We start from the raw sequence: 18,181 nt of genomic DNA, 5'->3' as shown, positions 1-18,181 counted from the left end.
ACAGATAAAGTGCTTCTCTTCTCGCATCAAATAGTGAAGTATAGTAGTATAGTGTTTCTTCTTAGTGAAATCAGTGATACAAAGTACTTCTCACCAAACATCTGTCACGCTCGCAGCCAAAACAGTGTCAAAAGTATGCACAGTAGTACTACCAGTTTTTTTAATTAACTTTCCTTCTATTATTTGTACCATACTGAATAGGAAACAAGCATTACTTAGTGGAAAGTGCCAACTACTCATTATTATTATTAGATATTTTTTTAAAATGATTTCCTTTACTTTGTGCCTATAAAATTCTATTGATTACTCACACTATCCTTTCTGCTTCTCTTATGTAATATCACAAAATTTTTTATCTTCTTCAATTTAGGTATATTCTGTAGTATATGTAAAAAAAGTTTCTTCCACTTCTGCTCCATCTATCATGGTGACGTTTCCCTCATACTGTCCCACTTAACAGTGTAACTAGAGGAAGAGTTCAAACCAGAATACACAATGTGCCTGTGGCATCACAAGTGCATCACATACAGAAACATAAACTCAAAATCAATGCATCGATGCCAAATATAAACTGTTATGCCTGTCCTGCAATGTCCACCCCCTAAAAAAAAAAGACGACAAATGGCCATGTAAAAGGGTTTAAGGAACGACAATAAGAGAAAAACGAAAAAGGAAAATATAAAAACGAAAACATATAAAATGTCAGTAATATTAACCAATGCTAGGAATGTAATAGATGAATAGAATAAAGTGTCTTTTTTTTTAATGTATCGTTGTTAATATATTTAAATAAATATATATGGTTACAAAAAAAAGGTTCAAGTCTTCCCTCGAGTGAAAATTTCAATTTTTTATTTTCAGACAATTATTATCTGTCCGTCCGATGCGATCACTTTTTTGGGAGTGATTATCACATCCACAAGAAAACCTAAATCGGGCAAGGTAGAAGAATCTTCTTACCCATTCGCCAAGTGTACAAGTTAGGCGGGTCGACAACATATGCCGTCACCAGTGTCGTATAGAATATATCAGACGTTTTTTCCTGTGGAGGAATCGGTTGACCTATGACCTTGCGATCAAACTTTTTCGGTTCCCATTGGATAGGCACGTCCTTTCGTCTACTAATCGCACGGTTTAGCGGTGCGGTCGCAAAACACAGACACTAAACTTATTACAGTGAACAGAGACGTCAATGAACGAACGGACAGACAATAATTGTCTGAAAATAAAAAATTAAAATTTTCACTCGAGGGAAGACTTGATCCAAGGACCTTTCGTATTACAGTTGCTCACGCTAACCACGGGACCACGGCGCTCATGAGCTCAGATTCTCCGAGATGTCGCATATCATATGCATAGACTACTCAGTTTGTGTATTTTGCTTATTTTTTTCATACTTCCACACAACTTCTTGCTGTTTTCTCGATTGATCTGTGTTCAGTTTTTCAAGGCCTATCCACTGTGCCAACTTATAACTAAATCTGAGGGGGGTGCGATGGGGAGGTTCCCTTGTGAGCACTATGGGACTTAACATCTATGGTCATCAGTCCCCTAGAACTTAGAACTACTTAAACCTAACTAACCTAAGGACATCACACACATCCATGCCCGAGGCAGGATTCGAACCTGCGACGTTAGCGGTCACGTGGTTCCAGACTGAAGCGCCTAGAACCGCACGGCCACACCGGCCGGCGCTATTCATTACAGTTTGCAGCCAAACGTATCCGTATTTCTCTTTCATGTTTCCAAATGGCATCAACCGACCTCCCATTACGTCATCGTTTGTTTTTAAATCTACGTCTATACTCCGTTAGTCATCACAAGGTGTCTGTACAACAGGATACACCCGAACCAGCACCACCTCTTTGTTAAAGCCTCCCCTCCCCCCCCCCCTTCCTTCCCACACATTCGCCGATCGTACGCAGGAAAATTAACTTTTGGTTCCCTCTGTATTAGCCCGAATTTTTGTAATTTTAGTGTTGTGTTCACTTCGCAAGATGTACATTGTAGTGACTACTATGTTTCCCGACTGTTATTGGAACATGGAGTCTTTGAAGTTTAAGTAAAGCTCTCCACGATGCGTAACGTGCCTCTTGTGATGTCACCCTCAGCCGGTGAACGGTCTCACGCTGACTAAACAAACCCGTGGCGAAACGTGCAGCTCTTCTTTGACCTTTCTCTCTCTCTCTCTCTCTCTCTCTCTCTCTCTCTCTCTCTCTCTCTCTCTCTCTCTCTCTCTCTCTCTTTCGTTAATCCAACTTTACTTTGCAAGGATCCCAAATCGAAACTGCTTAAAGGAGGTTCTTGAGGGCGACTTCTTTTCTGAGTACATTGCTTACACTAAGAAATCTGTCAATCGAGTGAAAGGGTTTGGAATCAAGAATTCTTCCAATCTTTACTCGTCCACTGGAACAGCCTGTCAGGACGTTAAGAATTTGGCGAGACACGTGAACTGTGCTAAACTTCGGTAGAGCGATGTTCACATCAGCCCAAGCCTGAGTGCTTCTACCTCTCGGAGCTTGAGACTCGGGAAGTATTCAAGTACACTAATATCGCATGTGATCGAAAATTCGACCAGTTGTGTTTGTAAAGTAACGAAAGTCAGTTTTTTGATGAGATTAATTGGAATTTATTCGTTTGCGATTTCTTAGTTCTTACCGGAACACTACGCATATTTTTAGTCCTTACACGAACGCTATGAGGAAAAGAGTAAGAAATAAGCCTCAGAACAGACCATAACGAATGCTGCATTGTAGCTACAAATATTATTGAAATAATTCTTTGAATTCTTTTTAATTGTTCGATCATTTCAAGTGCGTCCTTGATGCAGTGCGTTGAAAAATAAATTTTGTGTTAACGGCAGCGAACACCACGAGAATGCCGTTGTGTCACGTAAAGTAACCTCTGATGCGAAATGTTTAGCATTACAGAATCCAATCTGTAAATTCATCACACCGCAATTGTAACTCTCAAAATTATTTGCATTTTCCTTCAGTGCCCATTTAAATGTTTCCTTCAAAACAACAATAGAATTATCATTATCATTGTCCACTTTATTCCTGTCTCTCTAGCTCTTCGTCTTTCAGTCCAACCATTTAGTGTTATTCTTTAAGGCATAGGCTGGAGGAAATACGGTTTCTGTATAATAAGGGAAGCCGTGGCTAATCAAAATTAAGAAATTGAATGTAGGGAATTTACTTCATATTTTATGGTAACGGCGAGAAATGAGCACAAAGTTAGACACGTTTACTTTTAGACAAAAGTAAGCGAAAAAGCGACACCAATAAACATCGATACGTACAGTTTGTTTTGGCCCAGAAGGCTTCGATTGTACGGTATTTTGTTTGGCACTGTTGACAGTATCAGCGACCTAGGACTTGTGACATTGTAGCTGCCCGGTTTGCATGTGTTACTGCAAATTAACCATGTGCAATATTTAAAGACGAACGTCCCTAGAATGAAATTTCTCGAAATTTTGTTACTTCCATGTGTCATTTCTACCAAAGTACCTAATCGAGAAGAGGATAGAAGCTGATAGCGATGCAAGACAGAGGAAGCCTTCTCTCATGTGTGTATGTCTACTTGCTTTAACCTGTCTCGACGGCTACTTAGACACATCATTTTCTTGATGCACATCTATGGCAATGTACTTTTCAAATTATATAAGTTTCGTTGGCTTCATTGTATAATAATATTAAATTTCGGTATTTCAGTTATTGATGTTCACGTATAAACATTATGGTAAGGTTGCAGAAAGTGACTGGAGACATCGAATCACCACGCTTTCTAGAGAGCAGGTTGGCGAACAGCCAATACATAGTTGTTCTCCACAAAGAAATTAGATAGCTACTGTAAGGGTGCTAATAGCATCCCAACGAGAACGTCTCTGTTGGAATTTGTATGTGCCCTGGTGGGTCCCTTTAATCTTCTTTAAGATGTATCGAGGGCTCTCCCATGAGTTATTTGTAGGGTCACCTGCTAATATGTCAAAAATTGAATTCTGTGAAAGTTTATTCAGAAACATCTGTCTGTCGCTGTAGGCCACCGCCACATTCAGGAGGTAGTCGCAAACCGTCCTCAGTTCAATTATTCAGTTTATATTTCGGCATTCCTTGTGTTAAATATGACGTGAACCAACCATTTGTTAAGCCATCAATGTAGGCAATCCTCAGCCTTAAGGGACAAAGTGGCAGTGCTGTTGGCTACGAAAGCGTGTCGTGTCGCGGCGGACATGAAAGGGAGAAGGGCTCGGGGCGTGGCAGCGCGGGTCAAGTACCAGGATCCCCAGAGCTGGCGGAGTCCTGGCCTGCACGTGCGCCCAGTTCCAGCTTTCCCTTTGAGAGGGCACCACCCCCGCTGTGTGGCCCCACGTGGGGGATCCACGCCCGGCACTCTGTCCCTACACCAAAGGTCTCCGCACAAGAGTAGCTAGTCAATCTTCCGGTGTTGTTGTGGTCTTCAGTACGAAGAATGGTTAGATAATCTCTCCACGCCAATCAATCCTGCAGAATTCTTAATCTCTGCATAATCCCCGCAATCTGTTAGATTCAAACCTGCTTACTGTATTCGAATCTTGGTCCCCCTCTACAATTATTACAACCCACACCTCCTTCTGTTATCAAACTGCTGATTCGTTGATGCATCAGAACGCATCCTATCAACCAACCCCTTCCTTTAGACAAGATGTACCTTAAATTTCTTATCTCCCCAGTTCGATTCAGCATCTCGTACTCAGTTATCCAATCTACCCATATAATATTCGGCATTCTTCTGTAACACCACGTTTCAAGTCCTTCTGTTCTCTTCTTGTTTGAAATGTTTTGTCGTCTATCTTTCACTCCGATATAAGGCTACACTCCAGGAAAGACTTTTCCTTCGGAAAAGACTTCCTAACTTAAAGAATGCTTTTGTTGCTACTGCCAGGCTGCGCTTTATGTCCTCTCTACTTTAGCTATCGTCATTTACTTTGTCTCCCAAACAGCAGCACAGACATAATTCCTTCAGCATCACTTCATTTAATTCGTTTACGTTCCATTCCTGTGTTTTGCTTCGTCTATGTTTATCTGATATTCTTCTTTCAAGACACTGTCCATTCCCTTCAACTGATCTTCCAAGTTATATTCCGTCTCTAACAGAACTACGCTGCCACAAACAACCTCAAAAATTTATTTCTCGCAGAATTTCTATCCCGCTTACAAATTTCTTATTGGTTCCCTTAACTATTAATCTAAAATACAGATTGAACAACATCAGGGATAGGCTACAACTCAGTCTAAACCTCTTTTCAACTACTGTTTCCCTTTCATGTCCTTAGACTCTCATTGCTGCAGTTTGGAATCTGTTCAAGTTGTCAATAATCCTGTGTGATACTTCTTCGCTCCGGAACGTAAACTGATTTTCCCCGAGGTGAGCCTCCGTAAATAATTCATGTCAGTGTTTTGCAATCTAGACGTTGAACTGATGGTTTGACAATACTCATAAATGTTATCAGCCATCTTCTCTCGAAAAGGAACTATTACATTCGTTGTGAAGTCACAGGCTATTTCACTTGTCTCATACAACTTGCGTAACAGCTGAAACAGTTTTATCATGATATCATCTGAATAGTTCTGAGAGAATGTTGACTGTTATAGGTGCCTTGCTTCGACTTAATTAAGAAATATTCTGACGCAGTCCGCTGCTGTAGACTACCGCAACTGCCACCATCTCGGAAGGAAAGGAATGTCAAAGCTAAACCTCCAGCCAACGCCTTGGACTTCAGACATGTAGGGACAATCTCCGAAATAGACTCGCAGGGGGAACACGCCATATAGTCGAAACTTGGCTGGGTGATAGGACGAAAATAAAGGGACTCCTGTTCTGTAGTACAAGTTAGTCCGTCATTGGAAACAAAGCTTATAACGACAAGAAAATGTCTAAAGAGTAATAAATATTCAGTCACGATCAACTTACACGTATCTCTCTTAAGGAATTGTTACATAAAAGCATTTGTAGATTTAGAGAAAGCTTTTGACAATGTTGACTGGAATACTCTCTTTCAAATTCTGAAGGTGGCAGGGGTAAAATACAGGGAGCGAAAGGTTATTTACAATTGGTACAGAAACCAGATGGCAGTTATAAGAGTCGAGGGACATGAAAGGGGAGCAGTGGTTGGGAAGGGAGTGAGATAGGGTTGTAGCCTATCCCCGATGTTATACAACCTGTATATTGAGCAAGCAGTAAAGAAAATAAAAGAAAAATTCGTAGTAGGAATTAAAATCCATGTAAAAAAAATAAAAGCTTTGAGGTTCGCCGATGACATTGTATAGACAGAAAAGGACCTGGAAGAGCAGCTGAACGGAATGGACAGTGACTTAAAAGGATATCAGGTGAACATCAACAAAAGCAAAACGAGGATAATGGACTGTAGTCGAATTAAATCGGGTGATTCTGCGGGAATTAAATTAGGAAATGAGATGCTTAAAGTAGTAAATGAGTTTTGCTATTTGGGGAGCAAAATAACTGATGATGGTCGAGGTAGAGAGGATATAAAATGTAGACTGGCAATGGGAAGGAAAGCGTTTCTGAAGAAGAGAAATTTGTTAACATGGAGTACAGATTTAAGTGTCAGGAAGTCGTTTCTGAAAGTATTTCTATGGAGTGTAGCAATGTATGGAAGTAAAACGTGGACGATAAATAGTTTAGACAAGAAGAGAATAGAAGCTTTCGAAATGTGGTGCTACAGAAGAATGCTGAAGATTAGATGGGTAAATCACATAACTAATGAGGAGGTATTGAACAGAATTGGAGAGAAGATAAATTTGTGGCACAACTTGACTAGAAGAAGGGGTCGGTTGGTAGGGCATACTCTGAGGCATCAAGGGATCACCAATTTAGTATTGGAGGTGAGTGTGGAGGGTAAAAATCGTAGAGGAAGACCAAGAGATGAATACAGATTCATAAGGATGTAGGTTGCAGTAAGTACTGGGCGATGAAGAAGTTTGCACAGGATAGAGTAGCATGGAGAGCTGCATCAAACCAGTGTCTCGACTGAAGACCACAACAACAACATAAAAGATGTCTATGGAATGAACATTTCCACTCAGGCTTTTATTAAACGTCCTCCCAGACTGAAACTTTGTCCTAGAGCGAAACTTGAATCATATTCCAATCGACTGAGCTTGCTTGCTGCACTGCGGGGCCCGTTTGACAGTTTCATTCATTTTCCTACCCTTTTAAAAAGTCATACAAACGCGTTAGGTCAAGATCCGGGTACGACTCTCTACCCGGCACTCAGTTTTAATCTGTCAGTAAGTTTCACATCTCAAGAATTACGAGTGTAATTAGTCATCACATCTTTACGTTTCCATAACTGGTGATTTCCTATTACTTTTTTCTAGTAGTGCAAGAGCTTTCGTTTTGTTTCCTCCTACTCGTTTATTCTTGTACGTTCATGATACAGCTTCAAACATTTTCGTCTGTTACATCTGCATAAACAAAGAAAGGGAAATGGTTGATGATATAGCTAAAAGACTCCACCTAAGATATCAGAGAAATGCCACAGCTTTCCATCATCCGAGCTTATTCAACAATAGCACGATATAATCAGATCGAGAGCCACAGTAAAATCCTTCTTCTTACTGTCTAAAGAACGCCGACTTTCCTATCTGTAAACCTAACCACGAGTGTCTATAGTTCCGGAAAAGAAACAAAACATAATCCACATTATTCACCACCGAACTGTCGTTGAAATTCATCACAAGTTGTGTCGTCAATTCTTCGGCCAGTGGCTCGAGAACGTGTTAAGTGGTCTCCCCGGGTTGTATCTGTATGTAACGATTCAGCCGATGTAATTCGATAAAACGTGTAGGTCACCGCCAGTCTCCTACATGAAACTTCATTACACAAAATAATTTTCCTACACTGCTATCACACTGTGAAGCTCCTTGAGGCAGCGCTAGAATGTATCAGTTCTTTGGCTGCAGTGTGCCGCGCTTCACAGTGTGGGACAACGCCCCTGGTGGTGAGCTACCGAGTACCGACACCACACGTGAGTGGCGGCGGGTCCGTGCTTTTTGTCTTCTCCAGGGGGGCGGCACGCCTCCAGGCTCAAGTAAATCAACATTATACGCACCATAAAAACGCGCTTTATGACGTAATTAAATACACGTGGCATCTGTACTGCCCTTCTTGTCTCCTACGGAATGAACAATGACAGTTGTCCCCGATAAATTATCTGCTTCCTCCGTATCTAGAATATAAAATTCCTGCTAGACTTTTTGCACTATTTGAGAAGCCCAGCTTCCGTACTATTTTCAGATTAAACTGTTAAAATAGCTTTTATTCTTCGATTAAATGAGACGAACACCAGCATTCTACTTCACTTTTCAGCTCATTATGTATATCATGCTGGCAATGAAACGATTTACAGCGTGTGAGTCTGTGGTTAATAGATAGCTTTGCAAGTACGTATGGCTTTTGAAATGGCTGGTTGTGCAGTCAAGGTATACAGACGCAGAAATACGTCTAGCTCTATTGATTACATCACATTACTTAACAGCAAATTCACGTATAAGTGTGTGACACTTTTTGGACCTTCAGCAGTGCACTTAAGTTTCGACAAGTTTCGTCAATACCGACCAGTGACGATGGGCGAGCAGTTAAGTGCAGACAACGAAGAGTTGTCATAAGAAGTTATCGGCCTGATAGTGCAAATGAGATTTATATTTTCAAAAAACTTTTATTTTCCAACATTTTCTCCTTTGACATGGATACTCTTCATCCAGCGGTTTTCCAGTGACACTGATCCATATTTGCAGTATTCCTATGGAAGAGCTCCAAAATACTCGTCTACAGCAGCAATCGCTTCACGGTTGGAAGAACAACGCTGGCCAGGAAGGAAGACTTTCGAATTTTGCGAAGAGATGGAACTCTCATCGTAGTCTGAGCATCAGCTAATGATATTAACAGCAACGTTACTAGTTTTACAGTGTGTATTTATTAATAATCTCTGCAGGAGATATTGCGTAGCCTCGGGATTCCTGTTGCAGATGTCTGTCGACCCGGTGAAGAGTTAATCCATGACGCAAAATTCCCGTGTCGCGCGAAGAACAACCGACAACTCTCGTCCGATCTCTGCGTCGCTCATATAACAAAGATAATACAAAACAAACACTTTGTGGTTTTGTATTAAATAGTTACCACTATAAAACCGTTAACATTCATACGTAACATATCATGTAGCATACTTTACTAGATGTCGTCGAACAGGAAAAATCCACAGTGGTACAGCCCAAATTCTATATCGGTACACTTGATAAAAGACAAGCTCGAATTTTACTTCTTTACTCTCACTATCTTTTAGAAGGATGTACGGATGGGAATGTAATGGACCTCCTGACTCTTCTTAGTACGTCCGCAGCCGGCCGCTGTGGCCGAGCGGTTTTTAGGCGCTTCAGTCTGGAACGGCGCGACCGCTACGGTCGCAGGTTCGAATCCTGCCTTGGGCATGGATGTGTGTGATGTCCTTAGGTTAGTTAGGTTTAAGTAGTTCTAAGTTCTAGGGGACTGATGACCACAGATGTTAAGTCCCATAGTGCTCAGAGCCATTTTTGCCCAATTTAGATGGCATCTTCCAGCAGGATAACTCACCGTGTCACAACGCCAGAATCGTCCTAAAGTGGTTTGAGGAGGATGATACTAAATTCACGTTGATGTCTTGGCCACCAAATTCGCGTCATCCGAACCTGAGGGACGAAACCTGGATTGCTGTCGTGTGCCAGCTCCGCGCGCAGAAAGTTCTGTCTCGTAATTTCTGGAATTACGTGATCTGTCCGTATACATTTAGTGCCACGTATCCCCGGAAATCTACCAAAGACTTGTCGAATCACTGTACGTAGAATCATTGCTGTACTGCGTTTGAAATGGGGCCCAACACACTTTTAAAGAGGTGCCCATAATGTTTTCTCTTATCAGCTCCATTTGCGAAACAGCAGTTAGTTTTTTTTTTTTTTTTTGCTATTTTTAACCCTACAAAACCCAGTAGAAACAACAATACAAATAAATGCACTCCTCAAAAGGCTGTCTTTTATCAGTAATAAATTTGTAGCACATCACGTCGTCATCACATTCCCTAAACGCCGTTTAAGGTAATGGCACACGGTCCGATGGTCCTACACATTGGCCTTTGGAGCTTCATCGACGGCTGTCGTCGCCACCAGGCAAAGATTTATGGCCGCATCAGCAGAGGGCCCGTCTTTTTGAGACGTCGTCGCTCCGCGTGCCTTTATATGTCGTCAAACGCCGAAAGCCGCTAAACGCAGCACAGTTGATTCCAATTTTGGCCGTCGCAGCGTCGACTCTCCTAGTGGCCGAAAGTTTTTACGCTTCCGATCGGCGAACGCCGATGCTAATGCCAGACCGCTGGTCTCCACGTTGAATCTCTAAGAGAGTCCGCGGCGCTGTGAAGGATTGCTTAATTTCGGAGGCTGCAGAGGTCTACTAAAGCGAGCAAAGGGTTTAGCACGATCCTCCATAAACTTCCACTTTCTGGTCTCCAAGCATCGATCCACAGTTTGTGATTAATCGTCTACACTCGTTACCCTCAGCCATGTGACATCCATTGCTGGATGCAGATCTCTCCAACCTATGTTCAACTCTGCACTGCCAAATGGCTTCTAGAAATTTTATTTCATCTAATCTGTTCCATTACGACACCCTTCAGAGCAGATCGGTTTTGGGGTTGGTCACAGATTTTGTACTGACTGTCATCTTTTCCCAGATACTAGGGTTTAAAATAAAGTATCGCATATTCCTATAGGAGTTAGACGTCAAGTATAGAAGGAAAATTCCCGTGATGACACACTCTGAGGCAAGAAGAACGACACGTAAAGAAGGAATTATCCGAATGGGACGGAAATTGTTAGATGTGATATACATATACAGACAACAAATGATTACAGTTTCAGAAAAAATTATTGATTTATTCAAGAGAAAGATGTTCGCAAGTCGAGCACGTTAATAACGCGTTGGTCCACCTCTGGCCCTTATGCAAGGTGTTATTCGACTTGGAACTGATTGACAGAGCTGTTGGATGTGCTTCTGAGGTATATCTTGCCAAATTCTGTCCAACTGGTGCGTTAGAACGTCAAAATTCGGAGCTGTTTGAAGGGCCCATCCCAGAATATTCCCAATGTTCTCAATTGGAGAGAGATCCGCCTACCTTGCTGGCCAATGTAGTTTTTGGCAGCATGAAGACAACCAGTGCAAACTTCCGCCGTGTGCGGACGGGCATTAGCTTGCTGCAGTGCAAGCCCAGGATGGTTTGCCATGAAGGACAACAAAAGAGGGCGTAGAATAAGGCCACCTGGTTGTCGAGCCGTACGACGGATGACAGTCAGGTCGGTACCCAACCACTGTCCAGGGCGTCTCCAGACACGTCTTCGCCTGGAACCTCATTGACTAGAGCAGAATTGTGATGAGTCATACTTCGAACTAAGCCACAATGGCCAACGACGACCTGTCAGGAAAAACCCCAGACGGCAGTGAATTGACTGTCTCATACGGCCCGACAACCAAGAGTGATGGTCTGGGATGACATTTCGTAGTAGTACCTTTGGTTGTCATCCGCGACACCCTTACAGCATAGCGGTACATCGACCACATATATTGTGTTGCCCTTCATGGCAACCCACCCTGGCCATACATTTAAGCAAGATAGTGTCCGCGCGAACTCAACGAAAATTTCTACTGCTCGTCTTCTTGGCCAGCAAGATCGCTGGATCTCTCCCCAACTGAGAACGTTTGGAGCATTATGGGCAGGGCCATCCAACCATCTCGCGATTTGGACGATCCAACGCACCAATTGGACGGAATCTGGCACGACTCCCTCAAGAGGACAGCCAACAACTCTTATCAAACAAAGCCAAGCCGAGTAACGGCTTGCGTAAGGACCAGAGGTGGGCCAGCGCATTACTCACTTGCTCAAATTGTGAAGCTCTTACATGACATCTACCGATTTTCGACCAATTTGGATAATTACTTCGTGGTGCCTCGCTGTTTTTTTTTTTTTTTTCTTTCTGTGTTCGAGAGTATTCCCGGGACCCGATACATGTTGAGAAATGGGTCTCATCTGTCTTCTTTATACAGGTAGACATTACACACAGTGCTGCAATTGGTTACCACGCCTCCTGACATATCCTTCAGCCTTTCTTCGCAGTGATTCACACAGATCCCATGTCCTGCAATGTCTGCACATTGTCGACGGGTTGGGCATATCTTCAGATGTTCCCACAGCCAGAAATCCAACGGATTCATGTCTGATGAACGCGGAGGCGATGCTACTGGACTTCCCGATCAATCAATGCATCACCAGTGACACGTTACGGTGAGATACTGTCGCACGATCCATAGAAAATTAGCCTGTCGTGCTTAAACCAGAGCCGTTGTCTTTTTGGAAGTTTAACTTTCTGCATCGCGTAATGAACTGCAACAGTAAGACGACCTACACTGTCGGATACTGCACGTCAGTCTTCACAAGTAAAACGAGACGTATCTGAACAGATATTCGTTTCCGGACATACAATTTTAGGACTCTTCTTCTAATTTTGACCAATACTACGTCCTGCAGGAATATGTGACGCTTTTTTAAAAACACCTTCATCTTTAACGAGCTGCAGAAGGCTAAGATGTTAGAAATAATAACAATACATTATTATTATTATTGTCTTAAAACATTCGTATTCGTTGTTTACATCAGTGCTTAGTTCATCTTCAGCATAGCTTGCTAGAAATTGCAGTTCATATAAACACATCATCTGAAAAACATTTGTTCAAAAATTTGAATAGTACTTTTGTCAAGCAATTATCTTAAAACCATACTAATCAACAAAGTTTCACAACTTTCACAATTTCATAATTTATACGATATAAAGTCGAAGTGTCCACCCACCACTGTCTGTATTTCACTTAGCGCTAAGGCGGGGAGCACAGGTCAGAAGACTACTGCAATGCTAGCACATGTATAATGCGCACAGGTGGAAAATATGGCAGAAACAGTCAGAAGTTTCTTCCGTTTTTGCGGCTGTGCACCATTCCGTTTGGAAATCGTGAAAGCATATAATATCGGCAGACGCTAAACTAAGGGTACTGATTAATTCCCCGACTATTATTTACTGTATTTTAAAAACTAACTAGCATTAATTAAGCTGCATTTTTACTAATATCTGTACAATGCTCGCGTAAACATTGTATCGACGTCTCAATATGCGAAAGAAGTTGTGAGGTCTCGCTGGTACACAGTTTACAGTAACTTGAAGATTCTGAATTCAGATAAAAAATACTCCACTTATTTTCATTTTTCAGGTAAGCATGATCGTCTTTTGGTTCGCTTGGCTGACTTTCTCGAGCTGCGCGACCAGCTGTATTAAATGCGAGTCATTGCGCCACTTAAAGCAGTAGGCTAGTAATGCGTGGAACGCTGTTCATGGCTTTCTACAGCAGTCCACGTGAAAGGCTTGAACTTAGTGAAGTCTGGTTGTGATTCCCATGTTTCGGGGCAAAATTATCAGAAACCAGTCTTGGGCTTAAAGAAAAAGTTTAATTAATTCATCATAATAGAGAAAGCGAACTTCGTCTCGATAAGCGAAACTAACCATAGCCAACCAGACAATATTCGGAAGCGCGATTTCACTTATTCTGGAAGCACTGAACTGTTTCTCGTCCCCAGAAAGAAATACGTAAAGTATAAGACACGGAAGAACATGGTGCATCTTTCCGTGCAGGCGATACGAATGTCATCACTCATAGCAAGAAGATGATTTATTTTTATCCATGATGGCGGGATAACACAGTGCTGAACGCGGCAGGAAGGTGTTTTCACCATTAAAGTCCATTGACCTTTTACTCAAAGTTACAGTAGTTACTGTGGGAGGAATGGAATCAAAGCATGGCGTATCTTCTTCCGTGCAGTTACCAGAGACTTGCTAAGTTAAGAAGAATGCGCCATTACGTATCACGGAGTGTATTTCCTAAGTAGTACGAAGAAATCAGCGATACCAGTACCATTTCATAATCTAATGCTGAGTATGTATCGGTGTAACTAATTTCTATGTATATATGAGAAAAGAAAAAAAAAATGAAAGGAGAACGAAAAAAAACAAAAACCATGGTTCCGCCCGGGATCGAACTGGGGACCTTCTGCGTGTAAAGCAGACGTGATAACCACTACACCACGGAACCGAACTAATACCCGGTTCCATAAACTATGAAATACTCAAAAGGAGTGATGGAGCAGTGTGCGGGCGCTTTATCAGTTTAGATACGGCGTACGCGTGAGCGAATGCTCACGATTATGCTTTCTTAATGTCCCCCACAGTCCATTTGACTGCTCTGAACAACAGTTCGCATGACAGAAAGTCTACGGAAAATGCCATAGGCCGTACTCTAGAAGTAACAGCATTCTCTTACCAGTAAAAGATCACAAGATAATCAGAGTGAAGGATGCCGTAACAACTGTTGCTTGAGATGATATGCATGGGAGTACCAAAAACTTTCGACCCGTCATCGTTTGAAGTTATCATCACTACAAAGCACTTTGTCTCAGGTGACGAGGGCTTGGATTATATCCGCCGTAATCTGGTACATCATTTTAGAGGTAACTTACGAAAGGAAAAAATTAAATCACTTCGCAAGGATGGGACCATATCTCTCTCTATTGTCAGTCGAAAATTGTACTTGTGCATATCATTATGCCACCCGCACAATTTACGTACTGACGGATCGTTAATGTTTTTTCTTCTTATATAAGCCAACAGTTGGCGTCAGGAGTAATAATGTCTTATATACGATGGGTGCAGCTGTGGAACATTAAACGTACGTTCATGAGTACCGTTCCTACATCTACGTACTTACTCTGCAAGGCAAGCTTACGGTGCATGTCGGAGGGTACCTTGGACCGCTAGTCATTCCGTTTCTTGTTCCACTCGCAAATGGAGCGAGGAAAAAACATCCTTCGATTTGAGCTCAGTTTTCTCTTCTCTTGTCTTCTCTGTCCTTAAGGGAGATAAACATTGGTGATACTAGAATCGTTCTGCACTCTGTCGCAAATTCCGAGTCTCTAAGCTTACTCCGTAGTGTTTCGCGGAAGGAACGTCTTCTTCCGCCCACGGATCCCCGTCTGAGTTTACGGAACATTTCCGTAATACTTGCGTGTCGATCGGACTTACCGGTAACAAATCTAGCAGCACGTGTAGCCTGGCTGGTACTTGATATCTAAAGGACTTCGTCATGGATAAGCTAAAGAAGACAGATATGTATTTTTATCAGTAGTGATGTATTATAACTGCAGAGCGCCTTTCGCCTAAGTCTGATTACACACATGCTAAATTAAGTAACGGTGGTTACTGACTCTCTCATCCCTTCAGTGAAATCCCTTGGAATGTGCAACGTCTGATGAGTCTTACACACATTTAACGAATAATTACGAGAAACCACTTCATTTAACAATATATTTTCTTACGAGGTTATACTGTTTGTCCAGTGTGATTCCCCTTTCTTATTCCATCAGACAAATAAATTTTGTCAAACTCTGGCTTTAGTACAAAAGCCATAACTTACTTGTTTAATGAAAATTTTGCCTGATAAGTTAGGAATTGAGTAAAATCCCTTGGGGGCAAATTAAAATATTAAGGTACATGAGAGTTGTGCACTGAGAGGACAATAAAAAAATAGGTAGAGGAGGAAGTCATTAAAGTTCCGACTGACGCAGGTTCTCCATTGCGATGGCTCCTATGTGTAACGGAAGAGAACACTATTTTATGTGAAAAATTTATTATTTTCTCAAAATAATCCGGCTACAAACGATTAAGTAATAAATCATTGAAGGTTCCAATTACGGTTTCATTTTTTATCAAGTAATCTCCACGACCAAACAGCGGTGGGCAAGAGCTTTCCAGTAAACAAAAAGTCCCTCACCTCGTTGGTGCTTCTTCACTAAAATTTTTTAAAATTATTTTCCTATTGATTTGTCACTGAAGAGTGATAACATTTGCAGGTATCTTCAAGGATAAGGCATATGTGGAAAAAAATCTTGGGGTTTGCATCGAAGCGCTATTAGATTCTCCAATGATACGTTCTTCTGTATCCGTTTTAGGAAAATATCGGTAAATGGTGCAGTGGAAGGAACGATAATTAGTTTTTAACATCCAGTCGACGACAAGGTCATTAGAATCTGAGCATAAGATTGAACACAAAGTGTATGGGGAAGGAAATAATCAACCACCTTTCAAAGGAATCACTGCTGCGATTTAAGGATCCGCAGAGAAACAAAATCGCAATGGGTGGGCGAATAAGAGAATTCCGCTCTTTCAAATATGACTCCAGGGCCGCAATTGGTGTACCTCCTCTCTCAGTTTGCACAAGCGACGACGTACGCACCTCTCGCATGCGTAGTTTTAAGCGCGGGACATAGCGTAGTCGTTTAGCTGAAGCACCTTCAACGATGGTAATCTCGAGCACTTCGAGTCTTAGATCTTTCGGTGGTTTCTTGTGTAACGACACCTACTAATCCTTCGGGCGTGCTTGAAGTTCTGTACTACTACAACCACGTTCAACTCATATATTAACAAATAAATGGCGGTCGATCCCATAACGCTTTCTGCGTATCTATGGAAGCCTCCGAATATAAACACTTAGAAGAACCAAACTCGTTTTTCTATATTCATTATGTGTCCCGTCACTCTGACCACTTCATATGGCTGGCCAAAATACAACTACATGTTGCATCCATTTGAAGCTAAAAACAACAAAAAAGGTATATACCTGTCAAACGTACCAACACTGTGACAGAGTAATAAAATTTCCTGGAAATGTAACTAACTTACTAAATTACCCTCGTCTGTTGCTCTTTACCGTTTATGTAATAAATTCAACCGTTTATTCATTGTCTATGGATTTTCTCGGTTTTTTTTTTTTTTTTTTTTTTTTTTTTTTTTTTTTTTTTTTGGCTCTGAGCACTATGGGACTTAACATCTATGGTCATCAGTCCCCTAGAACTTAGAACTACTTAAACCTAACTAACCTAAGGACATCACAGAACACCCAGTCATCACGAGGCAGAGAAAATCCCTGACCCCGCCGGGAATCGAACCCGGGAACTCGGGCGTGGGAAGCGAGAACGCTACCGCACGACCACGAGCTGCGGACGATTTTCTTGTTGCTTATTTGCTTTAGCAAAGGAGAAAAACAAATTGTGAGTGTTCGACCTTGAACAAAACACTCTGCGCAAATAGTGAAGAGCGAGAAATTGTATTTTACTCAAGGGGTAAAAATATATTTATTATATTTATCATTCCAGGGGCTTTTCTCATGTGGCGACTGAGATTAAAAGAATTAAGGATGATCTATCAACTTTTCGCCACCAGACAGCGATAGTGTCACTCACCTGCTGATTTGTCCCAAGACCGCGAAGGCATCCGTTTTGTCATCTACTAACAGATGTCTGTTGCCTAGTCGGTGATATCATTACTTAAAAAAAACGAAGGAGAGAGAGCAAGAGAGAAGGGACAGCGGCAAGCTACAGTAAGTAAAACGCCTTCAGTGAAGTTAATTACGAAAGTATATTGTAAGCCAAAAGGAGCATAAACCGAAAAAGCCCTTTCACGTTATTACGATTATCCATTCACAACTGCAGATGATTTGGTGAGCTGCCAGGTAGTGGCCTTGACAAACGTATCAAGACGTTCAAACGTTGAATAAAGGCAATGAAAACGAAGACCAGTGCCAAGAGAGAGAATGAGAGCTACCTGTGGGAGGTGAACCTCGAAAACTAAAAATGCAAGTCATGTAAATCGAGATACGTTTGCAGGAACAGGGGCGCTGCGTTGAAGGTTACTATATTACTGTTGATCGACTCAAGGATGCTTGCGAGCGAAGCAATCGGGTGTGACTTCACCATAATAGCTAAGAGAGCTGCTGTGAGCTCCTGGCTGCCTGTCCTGTTTCTCGACTTTTGTCTGGTCCATATACGTTGCTGCTTTGAAGATGATGGACAGCCGTCTTATAAGAGATGGCAACTTCCACTTTGCAGCTACTTACGAAGCGACGGGTCCAGCATCTTCAAGCAATCACATACAATTGAGACCCCGCACTTCTTTTACATTGGCACCAGCCCATACTACACCACCGTGGGAGATGAAGGGCTGCC

General features: G+C 41.9%; 1 non-coding gene across 1 annotated transcript; it reads right to left on the bottom strand.

The window, feature by feature from the left end:
* Positions 1–14,144: 14,144 nt before the first annotated feature.
* Positions 14,145–14,217, bottom strand: Trnav-uac (transfer RNA valine (anticodon UAC)). The gene has a single exon. It is a non-coding gene; the product is annotated as a tRNA-Val (tRNA).
* Positions 14,218–18,181: the final 3,964 nt, after the last annotated feature.

This window comes from Schistocerca nitens, chromosome 5 (genome assembly GCF_023898315.1).
Source record: "Schistocerca nitens isolate TAMUIC-IGC-003100 chromosome 5, iqSchNite1.1, whole genome shotgun sequence".
Classification (NCBI taxonomy): domain Eukaryota; kingdom Metazoa; phylum Arthropoda; class Insecta; order Orthoptera; family Acrididae; genus Schistocerca; species Schistocerca nitens.
This window is presented reverse-complemented; position numbering and strand designations above follow the sequence as displayed.